At 29.2% G+C, this 13,046-nt stretch overlaps 1 protein-coding gene across 1 annotated transcript in view; it reads left to right on the top strand.

Annotated features, from left to right (window-relative positions):
* Window positions 1-13,046, top strand: part of LOC118188465 (glutamate receptor ionotropic, NMDA 2B-like) — a 755,448-nt gene that overhangs the window by 77,516 nt on the left and 664,886 nt on the right. Inside the window, exons 4-5 of the mRNA XM_085823172.1 lie at window positions 7,437-7,548; window positions 8,474-9,018. The gene's annotated coding sequence lies outside the window, so the exon portion shown is untranslated. The remainder of the gene's footprint in view (window positions 1-7,436; window positions 7,549-8,473; window positions 9,019-13,046) is intronic.

The raw sequence follows: 13,046 nt of genomic DNA, 5'->3' as shown, positions 1-13,046 counted from the left end.
GTACACAGACAATGTTTCGTAACAGTATTCATAAGTGTGTCGAGACATATCTGTATCTCTTTGCATTCGTATGACAACATATGAATACAAACAGAGGATTATTTGAACTTTTATTCCGTAAAGTCATGCCAGTTTCTAAAAATTATTTCAAACAGAATGAAACGTTTAAAATAATTATCAAGCTGATCTTTAAAAAACGAAAATTGGAGAACGATTGTGTTGCAAATAATTCATCTGTTATAGATGAAATACAGAATTAAGAGCATCTGACATATGTAGTCATAGTAAGTTGCTGAACTACAATGCAAAAACCTCGGCCCATAGAGATCATCATAAAATATATCAGAGATTAGGGCGGATGTGGATCCATTTTGAGCAAGTCCGAACATTCTGAAGCAATAACGATGATTTATGGGATAAGGAATATGAGATCCGCGTATTATCATTCCCTGGGGTACATTATATCAAACTGGCCGACCATTATAATACACCAAGAAGATAATCTTCTGCTGCTACTTGTTCACTCCTATCAGTAATAAAAGATTTTGCTTTAGAAAGGATAATGGAACTTAGACTAAAACATTTAGTTAAATGAACGCATTGACACCGTTCAACAGAACAACATCTAGCAAAATTTGCACCATTTATAAGAATTTCATTTTCTGAAGCCCTGTAGTTTCATTTGCTAGATTTCAGTATAAACTTGCTGAGTTTTATAATTGTAAAAGCCGTAATTTGTGACAGGTGTTAATTTGATGGATATTATAAAATAATGAGTAACGTATCTTTATCTCACAATTTTTGCCCATGTTTAGTATTAAAAGGTATTTTAGTACGATTCAAAAAGAATAATTTTAGCATAGGAGTCTAAGTGTATCTCTTAAGATAGTTTTGCATCCTACAGTGCAGAATACATTAGCCTCACTCCTAAATTTGCCCAAGAATCACAAAACGATTTGGACTGTGATATATGTAATTTAAAGATATATGAATATTGTCAATTATTGTCAATTATTATGTCTTTCCTGAATATTGTCAATTATTGGTTCAGTATCGGATAAAAATAGTTTATTAGTTACAAGTAACCGTTACTACATATTTGTAAAAATTATTTTTGAAAAATAAACAAATAAGCTTGCCAGACAACGTTATGCATTTCTATTGGATTTCATATTCGAAACTTATCCAACATATTCACAGACGTAATTTATTAAATGAACTATGGTTCATTAATTATCAATAAACCCACTTTGGTATACATATAACAAAACTAAAATATCAGTACTAGGAGATAATGTAAACACATTAAAATGAATGTACAAGTTAAAGCGATTATTATATTTGAATACTCACTTGTTATTTCATTCTATGATAGCGTTTTTCACATAACGTGTTGAGGAAAAGTTTTAAGCCAAGTGGTCAAAATCACCTTGACATTTTACAGAGCCCTATGAAATGGAATGAGAGAAATATTCTTTGTTTACATAATGCGCGCCAAAAAAGTAAAAAAAAAAAAAAAAAAAAAAAAAAGAAACAGAAATCACATAGTGGGCGTTGTAGTAGCACAGACACATTTTGAAAAATGCAGATATAACTTACACTATACCAAAGACATTTCGTGCAATTAAGCGATATATAGCTATTAATCATTAGAATTTTTACTCTCTTTTTGCCATTGTCTTTCGCGGTATAATGAGCTAAGAAAGCAAAATGCACTTGCTAAGGCTTAAGAAGTAATTCAATAAAAACAGCGTTATCCGTTCTCTCTTGATTAGTTTAGATTAAATAGGATAACTCTTGATGGTCTCTGACTCACCATGAGATACAATGTTAATAACAAAACATTTTTAAAAAAACATCACAATAATTATTTGCGTTATTTTGAAACATTTCAGGTCACTGAATAAACATGCATCTGCATAGAACAACAGGTTGTTATCTAAATGAAGAGTCTTTAAAAATATTAAATACCTTTGTATTTAAAACAGGTGACACAATTTTCAGTTTTTTAATATGCAGTTTATTCAGTTACTTTAGTTTTTGCTAAGCTGAACGTATTTTGTTGTGAATATATACGTCGTGTATATTTATTGGTTAAAAATCAGTTGCGTGCTCAAAAAGGTAAATACATACAATTTGTGTATTAAATTGCAGTATTAAAAAAGCGTTTTATTTGAATTCATATGGAAATTTTCGTAACTATCACGACTGCCAGTCATTGCCTGGTAAAATACTACCTTAAAATGTTAATAATAAAATTAGATAATAAAAGAAAATTAGTAAAAGCATAATTATGATGCTCGAGCTTTAGGAAAAGCTGATTTCGAATAATCATAGTCAATTATATTAAACAGTTTGAATATTTCAAGGAATATATATAAAATGATATGCATCTAAAACTCTCTCGTAAAACTTTGATACTTAAGCTTTCATTGCTTCGTTTATCGCTGATTTATTACAGTTCTGAAAGAGATTAAAAATTAAAATTTCATAATATTTAATTCATAATAATTATGAGCATATCTCTTATTCGCTATCATTTTCATCCCTTGCTCAGCCGTGTGTATTGATTTTTTTCTGCTCTCATAACATAATGTATATTTAATTAATTTGTTCATGTAGCTCATTTGACTGCAACTCTATAAATAGCCAGTTGGGAAATTAGCATTAAGTATGTAAATATTTCGATGTTAAAAAAATTTCGATATTAACTTCTATCAAACTACACTAAGATAGCTGTCAGAAATAGTTCTTCTGAATATGGATAGCAATCGTCTCAAAGATTAAAAAGTGGAAATCTATTCAAGAATTATTCCTATTTGTATCTAAAATGTACTTAGATTAGATGCAGGATGTGTAAGTTTTTAAATTTTTGTTTATCAAACCTACTGTACATTTAGGCCATAAAAACACGAAGTCATAAAAATTGACTGTCTTTTGATAAAGTTAAAAATTAATTAAACTTAGACATTGCTCTTTATTATGTGATAAATTTCTTAAATAAATAATAATAATTTAATCAAAAAATTTTAGAAATTATGAACCATAAACATTCGCGTTTTACACATATATATTAAAATTTTAGAGGATATTTGTTTAGTATTTTCATGAAACAAAAGTACAAATTAATAATAAGGTAAATTAAATTATCAACTAGCGTTAATAACTTCTTAACATAAACTAAGAAGAGCATAAAACAAAATTTTAGCTGTGTTTAAGTTTTAATAATTGTTATTGATGTAAAACAAATATTTCTGAAAGACTCTTCAAGGCTGTCTTCCAAACCCGACGAGATCATGTTTAAAGCAATCTTTATTATTCTATTAATTTATTATTGTTTCGTTCCTATAAAACATATTAAAAATTAGACAGGACTAAAATTTTGTTTTTTGCTCTGCTTAATTACTCTGTTTTAAGAAGTTATAACTGACTTTTATAGCTTAATTTATAGCCATATTTTGCATTTTTTGTTTCTATGAAGATGTTAAAAACTTTTAATATACAATTTTAGTATTTTATTTAAGTCCGCTTCTAAGAGCAAATAAACATTTTCGTTGGAATTTTACATAAATAATTATATTTCTTATTAGCCCAAAGGGCGTTAGCCCAGAAGGACTATTAATTTCGTTTTGGCATTTTTTGGCGATTTACTATAAACGGAGTTTCACTTTTCAAATTGTTGCCAACAAATATTAGAGCCGTGCATTATATTTAAAGAAATTAAATAATGAAGAATCTGCATGAATGTATGCATGTTTCTGTGAAGAAACAACGGTACCTAGAGACACCAAATCTTGAGTAACGTCCCAGGTAGCACGTCTCCAAAATTATACGTAGAATTTTGGTGAATTAAGGGTAAGGTATTTTAAGAGCATTATACGAATCCAAATGTACTAAAAAAATACCGCCTTTATGGTGTATTTCATTCGTCACTTTACAGACATTATACGACTTCTAAAAAGATTGAAATTAAGTTTATGAATTCAAAACATTTAGTGTTTTTTTTTTTTTTTTTTCATTTTACTTTGTTTTCCTTTTTCCACGAACAGGAAAAAAAAGGGTATAAAAGTATTTCTTTACTAACAGCATATTAATATGGTATCAAAATTATTTCTGCATTTAAATCGTCTTTAAGGTCAAAGTTAATTTTCCTGCAGTTAAAAAGTTCTCCACTCGAATATGGGCATCTGGAAGCCAAAATTTGGGAATGTTTTTTAATATCTACTTCATATTTTTTTAAAAAGTTTTAACGAATTTTTGATTAAGAAACTCAACGGTTTTAAAGCGGGCAATGGCAACGCTGTACAAAAAAAAAGTTTTTATCTCCAGCACGTGAGACTGTGTATCAGATATTCTAACGATATCCTTTTTTTTTAAAGTATTTTGCGATATTGCTGTTGAATTGAATTTTCTGGTTTAAGCGCAAAGAACGTAATATTTCATAAATAAAGGTAACACACAAAATGTTAAAAAACGCCTATAAAATCAGGAAACTTTTAGAATTTTTTTTGTTTTATTGCTTTATTATATATAAGATAAAAATATGTAAATATAAATTGTAATTTTAATTAGAAATTACCTCTTGATTCCTAATTTTAATTTGGATACTTCTTCTCCGTACTAAGAAATATGAATAACTTTTTCTCGACTGCGTCATTTCTGAATTAATCAAATCACATGACTTTTACACACACGACTTTTATCACATGACTTTTACATAATGATGATGACGTAAATAATTCAGAACGTAACTGGAAATTTCGAGAATCGAAACATTCCTCTCAGTAACCTGCCGTATTGGATAATTGCGCACTTTGTGCTCTATCTTTGTTTCACTTTGCCTTCTTCCTATCAAATCATCAAAAATCAAATATCAAAAAGAAAAGAAAATTCTTGAAAAGGCCAGATTAATATGCCAACTGTTTTTCAGATTTGCTTCATTATATATGTATATAACTTATAGAAAATTGAAATTTATGTATAATAATGTAATTAATATACATAAATTTCAATTTAAAACAAGTTGTATCATCGTTTTAAATTTGGTAGTTTTTCAAATTAGTTCGAAATTCTTGTTTAAAAACACTTTTTCGTGTTTTTTTATTATACGCAAGCATATATGTTCTTCCTGACGAAGTGGCAATGGAATTGTTTAAGTTCCTCTTGTATTTTGTTCTTTTTTCTTTAAATTTCATTGATTTTTTTTAAATTGGGGTATTACTTGTTTGAAGTGTTTTGGTTTTAACATTTTTCTAAATTATTTTTTTGCATTTATAGGATTATTTGAAATTTATTACTTATGAATTTCAGTTTTTGGTTTCGGGGGAAAAATTGGTTTTAAATTTCCAACTTTATATCTTTACATATGTATACCAGGTGACCCAAAAATCCGTTAAGATTAGGAAATTCAATAATTCACTGAATAATGTAGGTAGAGAGGTAAAAACTAAAACACATTCTTAAAATATCATGGAGTTGTATTGAAAGCAAAAAAAAAGCGGTTAAAACAATCAACAGATGACGCTTCATATGAGTACGAAAGGAATAATTAGCATAACAATTGATTTTTAGCAAAGACTAAAAGCAAATACTATATAATAGATGTTCAATATATCGGCTGTCATTCATCAACAATATCTCTAGTCGAGGTATAATGTTGTTAACAGCGCTGTGCAGCATATCGGGTAAGGTATAGTGTAAAATTTCCATCAGATGTTGCCTTTTAGTATCCCTTATGGGGTTGGTTGATAGCGGTAGACTTGCGGTTTCAAGTAACCCCACAACCAATAATCACACGGATTCAGATTTAGAAACTCAAAGCATGACGGAAGTGGCGGCTTAGCACGCAATCCTCACCAAACGATGTGTGCAAGAGATCTTTCACACGTGTAGCAATATGCGGTGGAGTGCCACCTACATAAAAGTAATACCTTCTTACAGGTGTTTATCAGTCAGACTAGAGAGAATGCGATTGTGCAACATATCAGCGTACGTCGCACCTCTCATACTGACAGTTTGAATAGCAGAACCACGCATTTCCTCGAAGGAAAACATCCGATCACAATTGATTTGATAAATCCACATCACACCTTGACCAACATCTGAAAACAGAAATGTGACAAAGTCATGAAGGGACAGCTCATTTCATACACGATTCTCATGCGGCGTGACTGATACTTTGCCCCCAGCTCCAAGTTGGCCTTTTTTGCAATTTCTTTTTTTTTCACTCAATAACCCCCATGTCATTTCAAGCATGTGTGTCAGTTTCTACCAATCTACGCACATTATTCCGTAAATTATTTAATTTTTAAATGTTAATTGACTTTTGGAACACCCTGTATGTACTGTATATATAAAAAGAGGTATATGACCTAAGTTTAGATCACAACGTGTAGAGACATTAGGATTTTTTGCAAGCCAGAGAGATGAAAAATTAGCAACCGCCTTCGCCGGGAATCGAAACACGGACCTCTGGATACCGGCCCAGCGTGCTACCGTTACACCACGAAAACACGTTAGGGAAGTGGGAGAAATACCTTATAAACGATCCAATAATTAAAATGCTTATCTCCAGCGCAGAAGCTATAATGGTTTTCCTTCATCAGAGGAATTAGCAATTCCTCTAGATTAGATTTTGCAATGCGTATCATAATATTAGTAGTTCTGGAACTATTAAATTATACATTGCTTAAAACATTTTGATTCATCTTAATAATTATTCCTTTTCTAGGCAAAAAAATAATCCTATTATTTTTAAAGTGAGGAAAGCAGTCCATTTGACCATCCAAAAGTCCATATTCTTTAAATGCCATCGTATGTGCTACCGTTAAGGTACATACATGATTGTAGAGAAGAAGCTGAATTCCAGGTTGAATCGTCTTTAGACAAATAGAAATTAATATATTGTCTCGAGAATAGTTTTACGTATATTTGAGTTTCTTTACCGGTCTCAAGCATCTTAAGAGTGAAAGGCTAAATATATTAATATTTATGAAGATCCTGAAAATAATTAATAAACATTTTGAATAAATACAAAAATATTAATTTAATGTAAATAAGCCCATAAATTATTTCATAATTTGATTGAAAGAATATTTGTGTGCTCCAAAAGTCTCATATTCAATTAAGGATGGTCGATGTGTTTTCTTTATATTAAAATCAACTCTAACAATGTGATATTGCTGAAGTTGGTGTTATTTTAAAAAAAAATGTAATTCCATTGTTTGTTATAAATTTCTGCTCAATTTAGATATTTAGATGTAATATGCGAAATTTCCATATCTCTAATAATAAATATCCCATGCCGAAAACATGATATAAATTTAAACGTTTATATATAAAAACATGGATACACATTTTATACACCATATTTGATTAATTCTATTATGTTACGGGCTGTTTCGCCGTTATTTTAATATATTATTTTCTTTAAATAGATAAATGGTGCAAGTAAAGACGTCATGTGTATTGATTCATACGAAACTGGAGTGGAAAAGATTGTTTATGAATGTCGAATCTTATTTGTCAAACATTTCCCATTAACAGAAGGTAAATTACTTAGTAAAAGATGAAATTTCTTTAAAATATGCATACAAGTGATGTTTTAATTAATTAATTTTAAGAAATTCACATAAAGTTTCTGTTAAAGTGAAATTAGAAATGAAATATTTGACTTTAAAAGATATTGAAAACATTTTAACAAATTTTAGAAGACTTTTAACACGCATTTTTCTATAATCCATCACATTTCATTAAATATCATATTAAATATAAAGATATTTTCTACATGATATAGTAAATCCTTTATTATATTTATGTGTAAATTTTTTACGTGCCAAAACACTATGCCTGAAATGTTTGTAGCTTACTGTCTTTAAGGAATTTTTAGATGACGATAAAAATAAATGTCGTAATTGATGTATGTTATTAATTAAATTTCAACTTGTGTTTAAAATTTAATTCCTTGTATTTGTTTTCGACCCATTAAATATGATACATACCATTAAATATGAAAAGCAGCACAATGTGGAAAAAAGTATTTTGAAAAACTTAGTTTTTGGAGAATTGAATCCTTTAATAAACGGGATAAGCCTGCTTCTTCTTTTCTTCTCTCTATAATGTGTAAGTAAAGAATGTAACAATTTAGAAAAATCAAAATTAGGCAAAAAATACTTTAAAATTGTAAAATTAGAGTATTTTTATATTTTGCATCGGCGTGTTCCTCTTCTCATCTGTTTAGTAATTTTTAGCGTCTGTAGAACTTGCAAAGATAGGAATAAAAAATATTCAATTCAGTACGTTTTTCAAATAAATGAGCGAAAGATTTACAGTCGAGATAAAGCGCATGTATATGGTACATAGTGATTGAACTATGTTATAGAAGTTTACACATGGTTTACCATTTTTACAAAGCATAAAATTTCTTTCGCAGATCTAGAGAGTAAGTACCAATCTTTTTTATGTGTCAACATAGGCAGAGAGAGGACAGAGAATTGCACCAACGGAAAAGCCTGAAAGAAGCATCCTACTGCTCTGAACTTTTCTTTAACAATACCAGCAGACGATAGGAGAGAGGGCAATATGCCCCACATGGGCCCTTTGGGATCTCCTTATTCTTCGGTCCCCTTTTATACAAGAAGGGAGGGAAAAGTCTCCCAAAGCAGCTCTTCATGCAGGAGAGGCAGCATCCGGCACTAGCCTTTCGGGGGTCTAAGGCGCATGCGCAGTGGATGGTGTTGGAAGTAGGGCAATAGCTTGCCGATGATCAGAACCTCTTCAACAGTTCGCTTTCGGCCCACAGCTGAGGCGGGATCCTGAGTCCTGCAGGAGGTTTTTCTCTTTCTGTCATCTCTGAATCAGATGTCGCAAGTAAAGGGAATGCATCTGTTGGTTGGTCTGTGCATAGAAAAACAACACTGAACAGTTATTTAATGTTTTTGACCTACCGAATTTGCAGCTCTTGTATGCCATGTGAAATTTGGAATGTTGCAATGAATGGACAAAAGTTGATGAGTTGTGGTATGTATAAATTTTTGAAACACTTTTGCACAGTTCACAATAAATAATTACAGAAAAAAAAAAAATAGAAGCAAAATAAATTGAATTTATAGTAGTATTTTGAACTTTGAAATTAGTATTTAAATTCGATATGAAATTAAGAACATGTTCTTCAAAAATAAATTAAATACGAAAATATTACTAACTCAAAAAGGAAATAAACTCATTTACGTAAAAGACAAGTTGCAGAAATCACAATAACTAACGAAAAGCGTATTTTTTTCATAAATTATAATTTTTTTCGGCTCTTAAGAGATAGTACATGAATCAGTGGCGTTTGCTTAAAAAAAACAATAAAGGAATTTCCCTCCTTCTTAATCAGTAATATTACTTTATACTATTTATCATTACAATTTATCATTTACAATTTATCATTTGGAACTATTGATTGAAATTCGAAGCATTTTGTCATAATTTCTACAAATTTATTTATGTAAGTATAATGGAAATCAATTTCTGAAGAAGTTTTACTTGAATCGCATTTATGGTATTCTCTCTTTTATTTACTGGTGCAAATAATAAATACGATTTCTCTTTTGTGAAGTCCGAACTATTGCAGTTAGCCGAGCAGAATAATCTGAGTGGTAAATTTTTAGAGGACTTTTAAACTTCTCTTATTCAAGAGAGTAATATGAAGATTTCTGATCGGTGCTTAAACGGTCTTGTTTCGATTTTAGTAATACCTATAGATATAAAAATTGATTTAAATGCTTAGCTGTGTAAAAGGTTTAAGATACGCGTATTGCATATTTAAAAATAAAATTTATGAATATTTTAAATTCTAGCGAATGATAATTGCATTTCCTTATCTTAATTTGACTTGCAGATTTTACGTCATACGGAGAAGAAAATCTAATCTTGAACTAAAGAAGGAATTGCAATCTGTTAATTATAAAGGTTCACTGAAGAAGATACTGAAACGTTTTGCTCAAAAAATTTTATTAATTTGCATGAACGCATATATAATATAAAACGAAGTAAATCAGATGAGTCTTGGCATATATTTGATTAGATAAAACAATATTTCGTATAAATATGATTACGTCTATGGCGTTTTTATTTGTCATTTATTAATTTAGCATATTTGTCAAAAGTGATTGGAATTAAAGCAAACAGAATATTTTTTTACAATATTAGAAATATTTTCCGTTCAGCTAATAATATTAAAAAAAATTCTTCATTTTAGATCAAGGGAATGTCGATTTACGGCCTAAATTCAAGTTTTGTTTTGAATAATTTAAACGTGGGTACTTTAAAATTATTCTTAAAAATTTCTATTACAGTAACTCATCTTTTATATTTATTGTTTATGACATTTAAATATAAATATTTGAATTAGCTTTAAAATAATCAATTGAAAAATTCAAGCATAATAAGAAGTTATGTCTTCGAAATGGATCCAAAGAGCGAAACTGCATTTATCCGAGTCTTCGCCTAACTGTTTTGATAATTTGCATTATCGGAAAAAAAAATACATACATAAAAAGGGATTATTATATGAACCTCGGAACATGATTCTATTTTTCACAGATTGCTTCTCTAACTTTTCTCTTAAACATATTTTGATGAAAACTGATTTTGGACATTCATGTTTTTGCCTGATACCGAAAATATATTTCAAGATACATAATGCTCATATGATGTTTTATTTTTATTAGCGATTAGCTTAAATATTTATAAGCAAGATTATCTTAAATAAATGATACCGGAAAAAATTCCATAACTTCATTATCCATTTAAGTATTATTAGTAAATTTATACTCTATTATCTTAATGATGCATTTTATTAAAATTTCATAATTGACAAAATAGTACTTACCTTAAAGTACGTAAGTAAGTAGTTTTCCAAATTGGGAAGAAAAAGTGCTTGCTTTTACCCAAATCTAAATAAATAAAATCAACAAAAAACTAATATAGTATCTCCTGACATGAACAAAAGAATAAGTCTAAATGTTTGGTGATATGTTTACATACTATTATTCACAACTTCTGTAAAGAACGAATCACATGCTTTTTAAAACGCAACGTGTATCGCAAGCAATTTTTTTTTTAAAAATCTTTAACGAGAACTTAGCTCTTGAACTTAGTTTAATGAGATGTTAATAAGGGTTAAACCTGCAGTTAACATTTCTATGATTCCAAAAGCAAATTTGATAAGTACGCGTTAAATTAAATACAGTTTTATCGACCAATATTTTATAAGTCATGATTAGGTTATTGAAGAATATAAACATTAAAATTATATATATATTATTTATAGAGAATTATATATATATATATATATATATATATATTATTTATATAGGCTATAGAATATAAACATTAAAATATTATTTTGTTTATTAGCCCAAAGAGCGTTAGCCCAGAAGGGCTATTAATTTCGATTTGACATTCTGCGTTCGTTCACTATAACTGTCGGTTCACTTTTCAAATTGTTGCCACCAAATATAAGAGCTCTGTGTTATATTTGAAGAAACTGAATAATGAAATAATCTGTATAAATATATGTATGTTTCCGGGATTGTGATAAAACAATGGTACCTAGAGACATCATATTTTGAATGTCGTACGTCTAGACCGAATATGGGCATCTGGAAACCCGAATTTGAAATTTGTTTTATTATCGATTTCATATTTTGTAACTCTTTGACGATTTTGGATAAACAAACTCAGCGATATCAAAGCGAGCAATGGCAACACTGTACGGAAAGAAAAACATTTTTATGTCCAGCGCGCGAGACTGTTTATCGGAATTCTAAAGATATGCTCATTTAAAAATTATTTTGCGATATTGCTGTTGAATTAAATTCTATGGTTTAGTGCGATTCTATGGTAGTGGTTAAAGTGCGAAGAACATGATATTTAATAAATAAAGGTAACACACAGAACTTTAAAAAAACGCCCCTTTGGGCGTAAAGTAAAATCTGAAAGCTTTCAAATTATATTATATTTTATTTATTTATTTATTTTGAAACATTAATCTTAAATACGTGGATCAAATTGAAATTCTGAAAATGAAAGAAGCGACATAAAAATTAATTTTTATATGACTCAAGAATTCCAAACAGAAAACATTGCATTATATGTTTAATCTTATGCAAAATGCTGTACAGATTTAAGACAAACTTCGCAGACATATTTAAAAACAAATTTACTAATTTTTATGTCATTTGAATATCTAATATTAAACAATTCAAATAAGATTTGACAGTATTTAACTGCAAATGACAATGTAAAATTCGGTAATTTCGGCCGCATTCGACAAACCAACAATTTTTAATAACCTTAGTGAATTATTAATTATTCAAATCTTCAAATATTTTGCACTAAGGAATTTTATCATTTTATCTTGTTGAAGCAAGTTGAACATTTTGTGCTTAACGGAAAATATGCAACGGGTAAATTTTATGTTTTTAAAATCTTTAGTGTTAAGACTACTTTCTTAAATTTCCTTATTTTATTTTTAAAAATGCACAGCAAAATTTTTGTCTGAATTCAATATTTAAGAAAATAAAGCCTCTAGCCATCTCTTTTTGCACATTTTATGCAATACCTTCTCTTTTCAATTTTTCCCCTTCGTTATCCTTTCCCTTCCCTTTTCGGTACCCTTTGACGCAAAAATGATAAAATTGTCTCAAATTATCATCTCGTTAAATTTGCAGCTCAACCTTTAGTTCTACAAATATTGCCCCATTCCTCAAACGAAATAGCAGCACACCGGGGCAATGATTTTAGCCTCAGATCAACCATACGTAATTGGAACCTACTGAATCAAAAGGATTAAGAAATGCAGGCTTTAGCCAGAGTTTTTGAAATTTTCGAAGCATTCAGACATACTAAAGCAAAAGCAAAGGGATTGCATAAAATGATCCGAGGCAAATATTGCCTAAATGAATTTTAAAATGCTTAGAAAAAGTTAATGTGTTGAGCAACTATACTTATGGTAAAGCTTGCAAAAAAAAAAAAAAAAAAAAAAAAAAACAAATAAA

The sequence above is a fragment of the Stegodyphus dumicola genome, chromosome 9, assembly GCF_044657685.1.
Source record: "Stegodyphus dumicola isolate Sdum_Otavi_A_Nest chromosome 9, ASM4465768v1".
NCBI lineage: Eukaryota > Metazoa > Arthropoda > Arachnida > Araneae > Eresidae > Stegodyphus > Stegodyphus dumicola.
The sequence above is the reverse complement of the archived record's forward strand: the minus strand, read 5'-3'. Positions and strand labels throughout refer to the sequence as shown.